At 39.7% G+C, this 12637-nt stretch overlaps 1 long non-coding RNA gene across 1 annotated transcript; it reads right to left on the bottom strand.

The window, feature by feature from the left end:
• Positions 1–910: 910 nt before the first annotated feature.
• LOC140848244 (uncharacterized) lies at positions 911–11940 on the bottom strand. The gene is made up of 3 exons (XR_012128813.1): positions 11832–11940; positions 10944–11021; positions 911–988 (listed from the first exon to the last, which is right to left on the bottom strand). It is a non-coding gene; the product is annotated as an uncharacterized lncRNA (long non-coding RNA).
• Positions 11941–12637: the final 697 nt, after the last annotated feature.

The following is a 12637-nucleotide window of genomic DNA, read 5'->3' as shown; positions in this document are numbered from 1 at the left end:
TTCAGAATTCATGCCCACTGATGGTATTAGACACCTATAGTCTCTAATCACAAAAGGACACCATGTACACAATTATCCTCCCAATGGCTAGAGCAGCCCATGTCAGTGTCATGTTTAATATTTAAACATACTCTGTCATTTGTATCTGTTTACTTAATGGCCATCTGTAGAATCAATATGAATAAAAATGGAATTTGTGGGGCAAGAAAAATATATTGAGGATCACTGAGTTGGACAGACATAGCGGGGAGGTTGCCTCTATTCAAACACCTGTCTTTCACTCCCCTACCATCTGTGTAATCACTTTACCCTTCAGCCTCACTCCTTGCCCCTGCAATTACCCTGTCAAGAGGAGAGAGCAGCTCAGGTGGACTTAATGTGGGTTTAATATGGCCCTTTGAGTTTAATGTTGATTGCCTTTAAGTAACTGTTTCTGTTCTTGCTATAAATGTATGTCTATGTATCTATGTTTCATTTGGACAATGAGTCCATCTAAGGCAAGAACCAGTTTGTTTTGTAGAGACTAGATCAAATAGGCAAATGATAGGTCATCTAAAGCTATAAGGGAAAACAGCAGAATGATGCATAATATACTGCTTACAGTGAAGTTAAAAGAGTTAGTATTTTAATGCATTCTTAAGATTTTTTTCCCTCAGAGTCTCAATATGAATATAACAATTCTCCATATATAGCTATAAAGGAAAGGGAAGGAGCTAACATATAATCCAGACCTGCTATATGCTGCTGGTGTGGTACAAGAGAGTTTATATTCCTTTTCTTGTCTAATGGAATAGCTCTTCAAGGTATTTTAAGACAAAGGACCTAGGGGTCAGAGAGTTTAAGTATCTTGGGATACAAGCCTATCTGTTTATGTATTCTTTCCTTTAAGTGGTCACATCACTTACCTCCTGGGTGATAGTATGTCAGACTGGATGATTCAGACCTTTAAGGATCTCACCTCACCAAGCAATGTGTTAAGCTATATCCCCTGTGGAAGACAAAAAATATATATATAGAAAAAAAATGGAAGTCATAAAAAATTGTCCACCCAGCTACCTAGTTATGACATCATTAGAGCTCAAAGCAATTGGATAACTGTAATTGTTCTATTTCCATCCATGCATATAGTCTTCACCCAGAATATAGTCTTTTGATTGCCAACTGTGTGCCAGGCACTGGGACAGACATTTTGGATAGAATGATAAGCAAGACGGCAGTGCTGTTATCAGAGAACCGAGAGCCTGCAGAGCACAGCGAGCGCAGCTTGACCTCTGTGGATTCTGCAGCAGCATGAGGCTCCATGTCGCCTGCCTTAGAAGGTGAGAAAACAAGTACAAGTAGATGCTGCTTCATTGAAATAATTTATGAAATTTAAAGAAAGTAGCAGAATCAGTGATGTCTTATTTCTAGCCAGATTTAAAATATTTATTTTATCAGGTATACTTCAACCATATTTCACAAATAGGAGACAAGTCATTAAAGGAGAAGTTTGTGGTTGATTTTCTGAATTTCTCAACATGTATACACCACTGAGTACCTTTCTGTTTCTCAGGGGCACCAAGGAAAGGAACAACTGGCCTTCAATTACAATACTCAGCATCTTGATATTGAACCAAGAAATTCCTAAATAAATTAAATAGTAAGATACTCTGAATCATTCAGCAGCAGCAGCAGGAACAAGCCGGAAACCCTTTGCAAAGGCAAATTTACCCCATTCCCTGGTTCTTCAACCTAGAGTAGAGGCTGGCATTCACTCACTCTTCATCTTTAGACTTAGGGAGGTCAATCAAAAAATACATTAGGAATATACTGAGTGTGTCACATCAATTTCCTTGCTGCTTAGATGAAATGAGCTTTGTGTTGCTCTCAAATTAGACACTCTTCTTGCATAATTAGCCCCTTATGTAGAACAGCTGCAGGTTTTATAATGCTTCCAGTCCAGTGTTGCAGGCACCCATTGTTCGAATTTACTGTGGGTGTTATTTAATCAAATCTGTGATATATGCATCATTTGATTTGATGATAAAATACAGAAAAGTATTACCGATAGTATGTTCTGTTTCACATAGAAAAGTTAACTCTGAAGTAATTATATTAAAATTATATTAAAAAGGCATTAGGCTATTACAGTGGAAAATTATTTTAATTAAGTATTAAATATTATTCTGTGACTGTTTATGAAAAAAGGGAAATAGTGCATTACCCATCAGTGTGTTCAAAGGACTGAAGGAGCAATTGAATATCAGGATTTGTTTCATAAACAATCCGAGAATCAGGAAATCTTGGACTTAACACTGAAACTTTGCTAACACCCTCCCTACTTTTGCCATGTGTAATATTGGAAATCATCAACAAGCATTTATGTGAAGCACTTTAAGATGAAAACTGTTACCACAGATACACAGAATGTAATTCTCAAAGTACAGTTCTAAATTTAAACACCATAGTGATTTGTATTTACCACAAATTAGAGATTTTGTAGTGGATTCTGTTAGCAATGGTTTATGTATTAGAAAAGTAGGGTAAACTTGGGGGACAGCTAATGTAATCACTATAAGAAGTAGTCTGTCACCTTTTATTTTTTAAGTGTATATATTTCTCATCTCTAATTAGAATTGTTTTACAAACAAGATAACCAAGAAAAGGGAATCCTATAGTCACAGTGAGTTAGATAAGGAAATATTGCTACAGTTTCTTATAAATTTTACTCTAATCCCACCCAACTGAAATGTGAAGAACTTTAATATATTGTATTTGAGATGATAATGGACAATAAAAGCTGTGTCATAGCACAATTATCCTTTTTCAAATTATATAGGTAAAGTTTAGCTAAGGGGACATTAAAATCTTCACTGCTAATGCACAATGTTTCTGTTAAATTGGCTTTCATGGATTATTCTAAATTCCATTTATGATATTGGAACAATGTGTTTATGAGTGATGTACTTTGAAGAACTGTATTGGAAGTTAGAGATTAACTACCCATTCATATGCACATATTTGTATGTGTGAGTGCACACACACACACACACACACAGAGCAGAGTTTATTAAACAGAGTTCCATAAATGTTTTTTGTTGAGGGACATTATGTTTTCTTTAGTGAATCCACTTGTGTACAGGACTGATATTCAGTTGATATATAACCAGACTGGCTAATGCTTGTTTAGCTGGCATTCCTTTTGCTTTATTGAACAGGCATTGACTTTGATTGGTTAATGTTGGTCATTAAATACTTTAAATATCACTCTCAGTAGATATTTTAATGTATTACATAGGATGCCTTATAAACCTTTGATGATCATAATTACTAGTTAAAAATTCAGTAACAATAGCAAGAAAACTGGAGATAATATTTCTGTGTGGAAGCTTCTTTATTGCACATTATTGAGACATAAAGTTGGTAAATAGGAAATAAGCAGAAACATTTTTATGTCCATGTTGAGGAACCATATAGGAAGCAGATCAACATACTTGTATCTATATGATTGTAACAATAGTCAGGGAACATTTCCACCCTATAACAAGAGAATTCTTCACTTAAATTGCTTTTAGAAGCCCTCATATAATGGGAATATTTTTTAACATCTTTGGACTGAATAGATGAAATCTCCCTCTCTCCCTCTCTCTCCCTCCCTCTGTTGTCCTCCCTGTCTTTACATAGATCAATAAGGAAAAAAAAGTGGCTGTCTATTTAATACAATTAATCAAGAATACCCCAAGTCAATAATTTCCATAAATGTTTAAAAATATTTTTTTAAAAGGTAAGTATTCTAAATTTTCATCTTTTGTGACTTTGGTGGTAAGTTTTTCTTTATCACTTTTATGTACATCGTCTTTTATTCTATTTCAGTGGTGGTTACACAGGTTGAGCTGAGATAAAAAGTGTAATTTGGTCACCATCTATTTTGGGAGAAAAATCATTAGAAAATTATTTTATAAATAGTATTTGATGGAATTGACCTACTTGTTCTCAACATAACTGTTTGATTTAACTCAACTAGTTTTTTCAAATTAGTTTGAGTAGATACTCCTTATGTTGAAGATTTTTATTCTGTTTCATAAGGCAGAATCTTGTGAAATTAAATAAGAAAATAATCATCAAGAGTTCTCTACATCTAAAAAGAACCATATAATTCATCATGAAAAAAAATCCTGTATCAATTTTTTAAAGAATAGTTAGGAAAAGTTATTCTATAATCACAGGTCTTGGTCTCTTTATAAACATCAACTTTATAGGTAACTTCCTTGTAACTTATCCCACTTGTAGAAATGTAAGCGCCTCCAATATAAAAATATGTAAAAACAAAAATTTCTATCAAGAACCCTTATTCCAATCTAAATGGCATAGGAAATTTTAGATTACAGGATTTTCTACATGCACTGTAATGATTGGTATGTCATAGTTTGCCCTGAAGCACATGGATTTAGAATAACACTTTGAGTAAACTTTTAAAAAGAAACAGAAGAAAAGTACATTAACAAAATGGATATAAAAGGTCTCAAACATTTTTCCATATTTTCTAATTATATATTGAGACTCCAGACAAGGAAAGAAGGAGACGAGGAAATAGAAGGGAAGGAAGGGGAGGGAAGGGAAAGAAAAGGAAAGAAAGAGGAGGGGAGGGGAAAGCAGGGGAGGGAAGGTGAGGGGAGGACAGGGGAGGGGAGGGGAAGGGAAGAAAAAAAAAAGAAATTATCTATGTTTCCACAGTGAAAATAATGGAAAGAAGTTACACTGACTAGGGCAAAGACTGATCCAGATTGACACATTATTACAAAATAATGATATGGAATGTTCTTTCTGTCATTTCTTAGAGATGTTTTGACATTTAACATTGATATCCTTTGATGATTTTCCTAAAGAACATTGTAGTTATCATGGGATAGGTGCAAAGCTTCTACGGTTCAGGTCAATTTGTCTTTTTTAATTTTTTTAACTAAAAGCTATATCGTTCTTTAGAAAATGTTTTTGTTCTCTCATCTAAAAGGAAAAGGAAAAGAATGTCAGTGTTGAGCTGAGCTCATTGCAATATGCAGAGACTGGGAAAATGTAGTATTTCTATGGTTTTATGTTGATAGCGATGTATGTGTGTGTTACCACAGAGAGATCTGTTTAAAAACCTAAGAGTTGGATGAATGAGAAACATCTCTTCAAAGTCATTGAAGAATTTGAAAAATTCATTGAAGAGTTCCCACTGAAGAAATATAGGAGGAAAAAATAAAGTAAATCTGCTAGATATTACATATGTGAAGCATATATAATTTGTGTCTGCATGACACTGTGTTTCCAACTCTCTCTCCCATTTTGTTATGACATACTTCAAGGCTTTGACACAGAGCACCACGAAAAGAAAATCACTTTATTACATAAACAAACGCATATGTTCAGAGGGAAAGAATTGTCAGCATTTGCATTAATCAATCAATCTGAGGAGAGGTTACTATCAGTTAAGTTACAGATGGGCTAATCCAGAAGGTATAACCACCAGTAGAAGTTGAAAGAGAAAGCAGTTAGCTTAGTAGGGTCATCTTCATGTGTTCTAACTAAGGTTCATCTGGAGGGTTAGTTTGTGCATTAGGGGAGCCACTGTCAGGTTTTCAACTCAGAACTGAAAACTGGTTCTTCCACTTATCCAAATACTATTGATCACTGTATGGTATCTACAGATACCACTGTAGATGCCAGAGGGGAAAAACTGATAACCAACTTTTGTTTTGTTTCTCAAACTGAGATGTTTTAGGAAGGTAAATGGGAGAGAGAGCTGCAAATGATGGCAAGTGTTATGACTGAATGTGTGTCCCCTCCAAAATCTGTATGTCAAAGCCCTAATCCCCAGTGTGATGGTGTCTAGAGATGCGGTCCTTGGGATGTGATTGGGATCAGAGGAGGTCCTAAGGGTCGAGCCCCCACAATGGGGTTAGTGCTCCCATAGGAAGAGACCAGAGGGCTTGCACTCTCTCTGTTCACCATGTGAGGAACCAGCAGAGGACAGCCAGGACAAGGGGCTTCCCAAGAACCTGACCAAGCTGGCACCCTGCTGTTGAGAACCCCAGCCTCCAGAACTGTGAGAAATAAATGTCTGTTGTTTCAGCCTCCTGGTATTTTGTGGCAGCACCCTGAGCAGACTAAGAGAGCCAGAGAGGATACTTTCAGGTGAGAAAGGGAAGAGGGGAGATTTCAGCTGGAAGATGCACTACGTAGAGAGGATCAGCAAGGCCTTTACATTTTTGGACAGCTATCTTTACCTAGAGTCAGAGCAGCAGTTGATGTACACCCAGCCAGCCAGCAAGCTTGCAAGCTCCAGAGGACTAAACGAGGATGGTTCATGTGCCTCTGAACAGTCAGAGTCAGGCCTGGTCTCTACTTACGGCTTGGTCACTACGCCGCTTAACCTTTTCTGGGCCTTGGGAACCTCATCTGTACACCAAGGAACCAAAACCCTTCCAGATTCTCTCTATTATTATTGTGAATCCTGGTCAGGCACACAAATGTGTGCTAGTGTTCTGGGATGAAGATGGTTGGCATAGCCCTACAAATGGCTCATTGAAAATCTTTTTCCATTCCTACAGAAAAATAACACGTCATCTTCTACTATGGGTGAATTAGTAGCATCATCTTTAAATAGGAAACCGAAAACTCTTAGTTTTTCCTGTAGATGTGAAATGAGGAGAACCAAAGCCCAAACATTTGCTAGACTGTGCCTTAAAAGAGTATCTAAGGTACTTGTTTAAAAAAAAAAATATTTGCTTTCGAGTATATGCTCAGCTCTAAATATGAGCAGATATATACAAAAAACACACTGTTCTGATACACATTTATTTTTCCAACATGAATGTTGAATCTCAAGCCCAAATCAAAAGAGACAATTATCCCTTTACCCCGAGTTTAACATGGGGCAGATTTTCCATAATTCAAGTCTCCAAATATTTGCTTGACTCAGAGAGACCTCTTCCTCAATTATCTGTCGTTCCTGCTCAGATTCAGACAAATGGATGAGATGCGATGCATTCTGAGCCAAGCTTTTTAACTTGCCAAACACTCTTGGTCGAGACGGGATTGCATTGCAGGGAAGACTGGTGACACTCAAGATAAATAGTAAATATAATATCATTTACCCCATAATGTAATCATATAAACATAAAATTTTTGAGGTATATGATCACAGACACTGGTCTGAGTAAGAAAATTGAGATTCATTTTCACTGAATTTAAGCAAATTTTCATGCCCTTCTATGTAGGGTAAAAAAAAAAAGGCGTCAGGTTTGTGCCTCTAAAGCTTTTCCCAGGTCTTGCTGCTGTTTGTTTCCCTCTGAGATAAAATCCAGAGTCTGTGATCTCTGATCATGTCCTCAAGGGCTATGTCAGTAAGGATTGAGATTTAGGAAAAAATATAAAACAAGAAGAACTTGTCTGGAACTAAGTCCTTATTTAGGAATAGTGCAAACCACCTAATGCATGTATTTAGCATTTGGGTTTCGAAGCCAAACGCTTTTTCACTGCTTGCTTTCAAAATCAACCATTCACGGTTGCAGCCCTGCATTAGCGCTTGGCTTCCTTCCTAAATATAATTGTCTGTATATCCAGAAATACATAATGGAACCTCACAAAGACAGGGAGAAATTTTAAGATCACTCAGTTAATGGAAGCATCCTTTCTTACCTCTTATGAACTTTGCACCCTGGGGATGTTAGACTAGGATTCATTAGTGCCTACACAATATAAACCTACCCCAACTTCCTCTCTCAGTGAACTGAAGAGGGTTTTTAAAGATCATTATTTTTGTGTTTTCCTTCCTTTCTAGTAATTTTAAAGGGCGGCTCTCAGCTCCACACCCCTCTTTACAAATTACATTTCAACTAAGGAATGACTGTTGTGCTTTCTGTCACTCTTTTCTTTGATTCCTACTTTTTTCCCTTGTGGGCCTCAGGTTTCTCTCCAGCGCCGTTCCTTCTATTTCCAGCCATTTGTTGTTGGCCGGTGGGCTCATTAAGCCCCGGCCTGCTGAGGCTTTTTCCATCCAGCACTTTCCCTGGGCTTTCCTTCACTGCTCCTCTGCCTGAGCCCTGGCAGCAGCCTCACTTTCTCTCCGGCCGCCCCACATCCTTCCCACCTGCTCTCAAGTGAATCACTAGCCTGGAACTTTCCAAGGAACTTTTAAAAGCTCCTGGGCCTCCTCTTTCTCTTCCCTGAGTGGTGGTCAGAGCCAGATCACATCTTCTGAGAATTGAGGTGGGGGGCAAAAGCTTTGGTCTTCCGCTCACTGGAACAGGGCCCTTTCTGTGCGGTGGGGAGAGAGCGCGCTCTTCCGAGAGCCTGTAGTGGGCTGTCACTCTCTGCCAGGTTCAGAGGGTTTTTCTCCCTTTTTTATTGTCCCTGTCAGTTAGCAGCCCAAGGTGACTGCCAGCTCTCTGTCGGGGCTTTGATTTTTGTCAGCTATGGCCAGGTCCTTTCAGTTCTCTGCTATCTTTTCCGCTTTGTTCAGCCTGAGCTCTACTTGTCTACTAATTAGCTCTTTAGAGATTTCCCTTTTAAAACTCACTATCACAGAGGACAGGAACCGCTCAAAAGTTTTGTGTTTCATAGAAATTCCATATTCATCCATATCTCATACAGCCATATTTTAAAAATTAAATGGGCAGGTCAGGCCAATTTAAGGTATAGAAGTAACATCATCGATACAGAGAGAGACCGTCAGGTTCCTGATCAGGTATGTAGATGAGCAACAGGGAAAAGGAGAGGGTTTACATCAAAAAACACTGAGGGGGTACAAATGAGAAAGAAACTATCATTCTGTATAACATATTCACATTTTCTTTATCTTCTGGTGTGCAAATATTGTGCTAGCTGAATATAAAAGCAGCACAACTTTAGGGTACAAAGAAAACCACGCTGTAGTAACATCAAGAGTGGTCTTACATCAAGGAGGGCCCTGAGGATGTCTTTGTCGTCAACTTCAGAAGAAAAGAGAGGAGCAGAAGAGGAAACTGGCAGAAGGAATGGATGCCAAAGAGAACTCAAAGGATCAGGTCCAGGCGAGGTGATTGGTATTCGAAAACAGTCTACCTCCTGGCTCTGATCTAAGGGAATAGGCTGGCAGCCAAGCCAGAGGGCATAGAGCACAAACACACCTTCAGCACACTGCTTGAGGGTTGCCTCGGTGCCTTAGAAATTGTGCAGCAATTAGAAATAAAGCTATGGAGTAGCAATAGGCAAAAGTACTCTATTTATAGATAAAACTCCACTTTTTTATTTTTTACATAATTCCCAACCTGGTTGTCCCCTCCACACAAATAGACCTTTTCTTTCTTTTCCTTTTTTTTTTTTTTGCAAGCCCCCCTTCGTTTTTTGAGGCTCCTAAGTACATTTTTCTTCTGCTAACTTAATGCTGTTGTAAGTTGCACTTACATGGCATTTACACATGGTTAATGCCTGTAAGATGAAAGTAAAAACCTTTGAATATATTAATGCTATAACACAGATGTCTTACTTTTTGCTCTTTTTTTTTTTTTAAAGCACGATGTGGCTAATAATGATGCAGATTGTGCTGGATGGATGTACAGATGAAACAGGGGAATACAGATTAAATAAAAATTTCTTCAAAGCTTACGTTTGCTTCATAATTTAACTTCTGGGCTTGTCTCAGTGGTAGTAGGTGTGATCAGGCATCATAACATTGTTCTAAAACATCTTAGAGCAACAGTCCCCCGAACAGCACCGCTGTACTTCTCAGAAGCCAGAGGAAAATAATAATGGGGAAAATAAAGACTACCAGTGGCTCTGTACAGAGAGGCCTGACCCAATTGCTAATAAGGGGGGACCCAATTGCTAATAATCAGGGACCAACGTTCTCTGCTCTAGAAGTAGTCTGCTTATATCCTGAACTCTGCTTTTTTAGCTATATTCGAAGTGTCAGTAGCCTCTTCTTCTAGATATTGGATGTGGTGTGTGCCAGAGGCAGCCACATACTCTGGAAATATCTTTGGAATAAGTCTATCATTTAGCTCCTCTAAACAATGAATAAGAGGGTGTATTGATGGCATAAGGCCTTGGAGCAGGCACCATCAATTTCTCATTCATGTATCCATTTATTCAAGAAGCACTTACTAGCATACCACTGTGTGCCAGGGATTCTGCTAGATCCCTAGGATAGGAGGGTGGGTGAGACACCCCCTTTCCTTCAAGGAACTCACAGGGAGAGGACATGTGTAAGCAGAGAACCTGTAAAGAAGTGAAGCAATGTGGTGGGGACTTGATAACGGGGGAAGTCTAGTAGTCATAAAGTTGCCCATGTAATTGTACACTAATGATACCAAAATAAAAAGAAATAAAAAAGAAATGAAGCAGTGCGGTGGGGTCTCCTAGGAGGGAATAGCACTGTCCCCTAGACCGAATGTGGCAGCACTGCCTCTGGGGCCTGCATATTTAATATGTGATGAGAAGCTCACCAGCCTGACTAAGAGGATGAAGAGGCACGCGTTGAGGCCTGATGTCAGGGACGAGCAGCAGCGCTGGGGAAGGGCGAGAACACCAGAGCTTAGGCTGAATGTGTGCGTGGTGGGGGAGCGACAAGAAGGGCAGGTGATGCGCCTGGGAAAGTAGTTTTGAGGCACACTCTACAGGGCCTCATGTTCTGAACTAGCACATTTAGAATTTACCCTACAGACGACAGGAAGCCAACTGGCAGGTTCCAGCAAAGAGGAAGGGTAACATGATTTAATATCCTTTCTAAGGTACTGATAGCTGTAAGGAAATGACACTGATCCCTCTAAAAGAGACTGGTGCAAGGAGACAATTTAGGATGTGTGCAGTTCTCTAGACTGGCAGCTGAAGAAAAGAGGATTCAAGGGACACCTAAGAGACTTCGATTAGCAGAATTGAGCTTCAGCTAAAACAGCCAGTGGCCATGTTGTTACCCCACCCCCACCCTCATGCTATCTTACCTGACATTGGGCAGTTCCAAGGTCACTGTGTGAACTCCAGGCTTCTTTCCAGGTGAAAGGCACTCAGTTCATAAGGGTCTAAGAAGATACATGAAAGAATGAACATTCTTCTTCCATCTCACACAGTGAGCTTTGTGAACACAAACCACAACCATGCCCTTATTCCCGGCTACCTAAGTAGAACTTTGAGGATAACACATACTTCATAATTTTTCCTGAAGGAACGAATCAAAATGAGTGATAAAAATAGAATGCAAAAAAAACTTCACAGACTGCAAAAAGCACTGTACTTGTTTAAAATAGTTGCTAGAGTGTCGAGATCATGTTTATTTTATTTTATTTTTTTTTGAGGGAGGGGAAGGGACCAGTTTATTATAAACAAAAAAGCTACCCTCTTGTGCTGTTTGGAAACGAGCATCCATCATCCCTCTGAAGACATAAGATTAAGGAGATGTAAGTAGTGGTTTATAATGCTGATACCCTGGCCTCCCAAGTGACATGCCTGTGTGGTTACAGGGCAGACTTGCTTCAGGAAATCACTCACTCCAGACCTTGTGCTTTTTGGAAGTTAGTGAGCTCCAAGAGGAGAGACCGATTGCCTTCAAAGAAGCAACAGGTGAACATGGCTGACAGGGACAGTTAAGGAGGCTGTGCCTTGCACAAGGAGACCCTGCCGAGGGCAAGAGGTGACTGAAATCTAGGAGTTACATCCAACTTGAGGGTGGGGGGAGCTTTTTCTGAATTACTCCAAAGTGTTGGATGGGAGAATGGGATCCTGGATTTAAGGAAAAGGACTAGAATGAATAGAAAAAGATATTGCTGAGCCCAGTTTCACTGACAATGCCCCAAACATACCTACTCCTCCATCTGCATCAGATCCTTTCATACCTTCTTCCCTTCATTTCCTCTCGGCAGTTTTTGAGCTTCACATCAGAGTCTTGCTGTTTGGACCTTCTCTCTCACACTCCACTTGGCTGGTGCAGCTTTAAAGGGGCCTAAAAGGAAGCAGGCACACACAGTGTCTTTAAACCTGACTGACACAACCATCTATCAAGTGCTGAGGGCACCTGGGAGAGATTGCCCCATGCTAATCTGGCCAACTGGTCAACTGCAGGACCCTACTAATCACATTATTGAAGTGGGAGTATCGTCCAGTGGATGAAACTTCAGATACTCTTTATGCGTGCAATGAGGTCAGAGGGGGTCAGAAAAGACAACAGATGAGCTGACCATGGCAGCTGTCCAAGCTGCCCTTGAGGTACAATATCACAGCCACGAAGCTGAGGCTGCAAAAGATCCTGTCCACCAGAATCACTGTTGCTGACGCGTTTCAAACCAGGGGCAGGTTTCCCAGGAAAAGCACCTCTCCTGGAGGAGGAGGTGGGAAAAGCCAGCAAATACAGCTTTTGAAATAATGAAAGCATTAACCTCATGCCTGTGCTCTTCTCGTGAGCTTTACTGCCAGGCTGGGAGCTCCATGAGAGCAGATATTTTCCTGTGGTCAGTCTGTAAGCGTCTATCTCACAGGAAACATGCATGCAGGCATGAGCGATGGACAGCCTGGTGTGGATGGTGGGGAACACAGCTGCTTAAGAGCAGGTCTCAGGGAAGAAAAAACATCTTAAGTATATTTCTCTGGCTGTACATTCAAGAAAAAAGGTCTACTCCTGTGAGTAACAGTTCACCATTGTCTG

Source organism: Manis javanica, chromosome 3 (genome assembly GCF_040802235.1).
Source record: "Manis javanica isolate MJ-LG chromosome 3, MJ_LKY, whole genome shotgun sequence".
Classification (NCBI taxonomy): Eukaryota; Metazoa; Chordata; class Mammalia; order Pholidota; family Manidae; genus Manis; species Manis javanica.
Note: the sequence above shows the minus strand (reverse complement) of the source record. Positions and strands in the feature narration are given on the sequence as shown.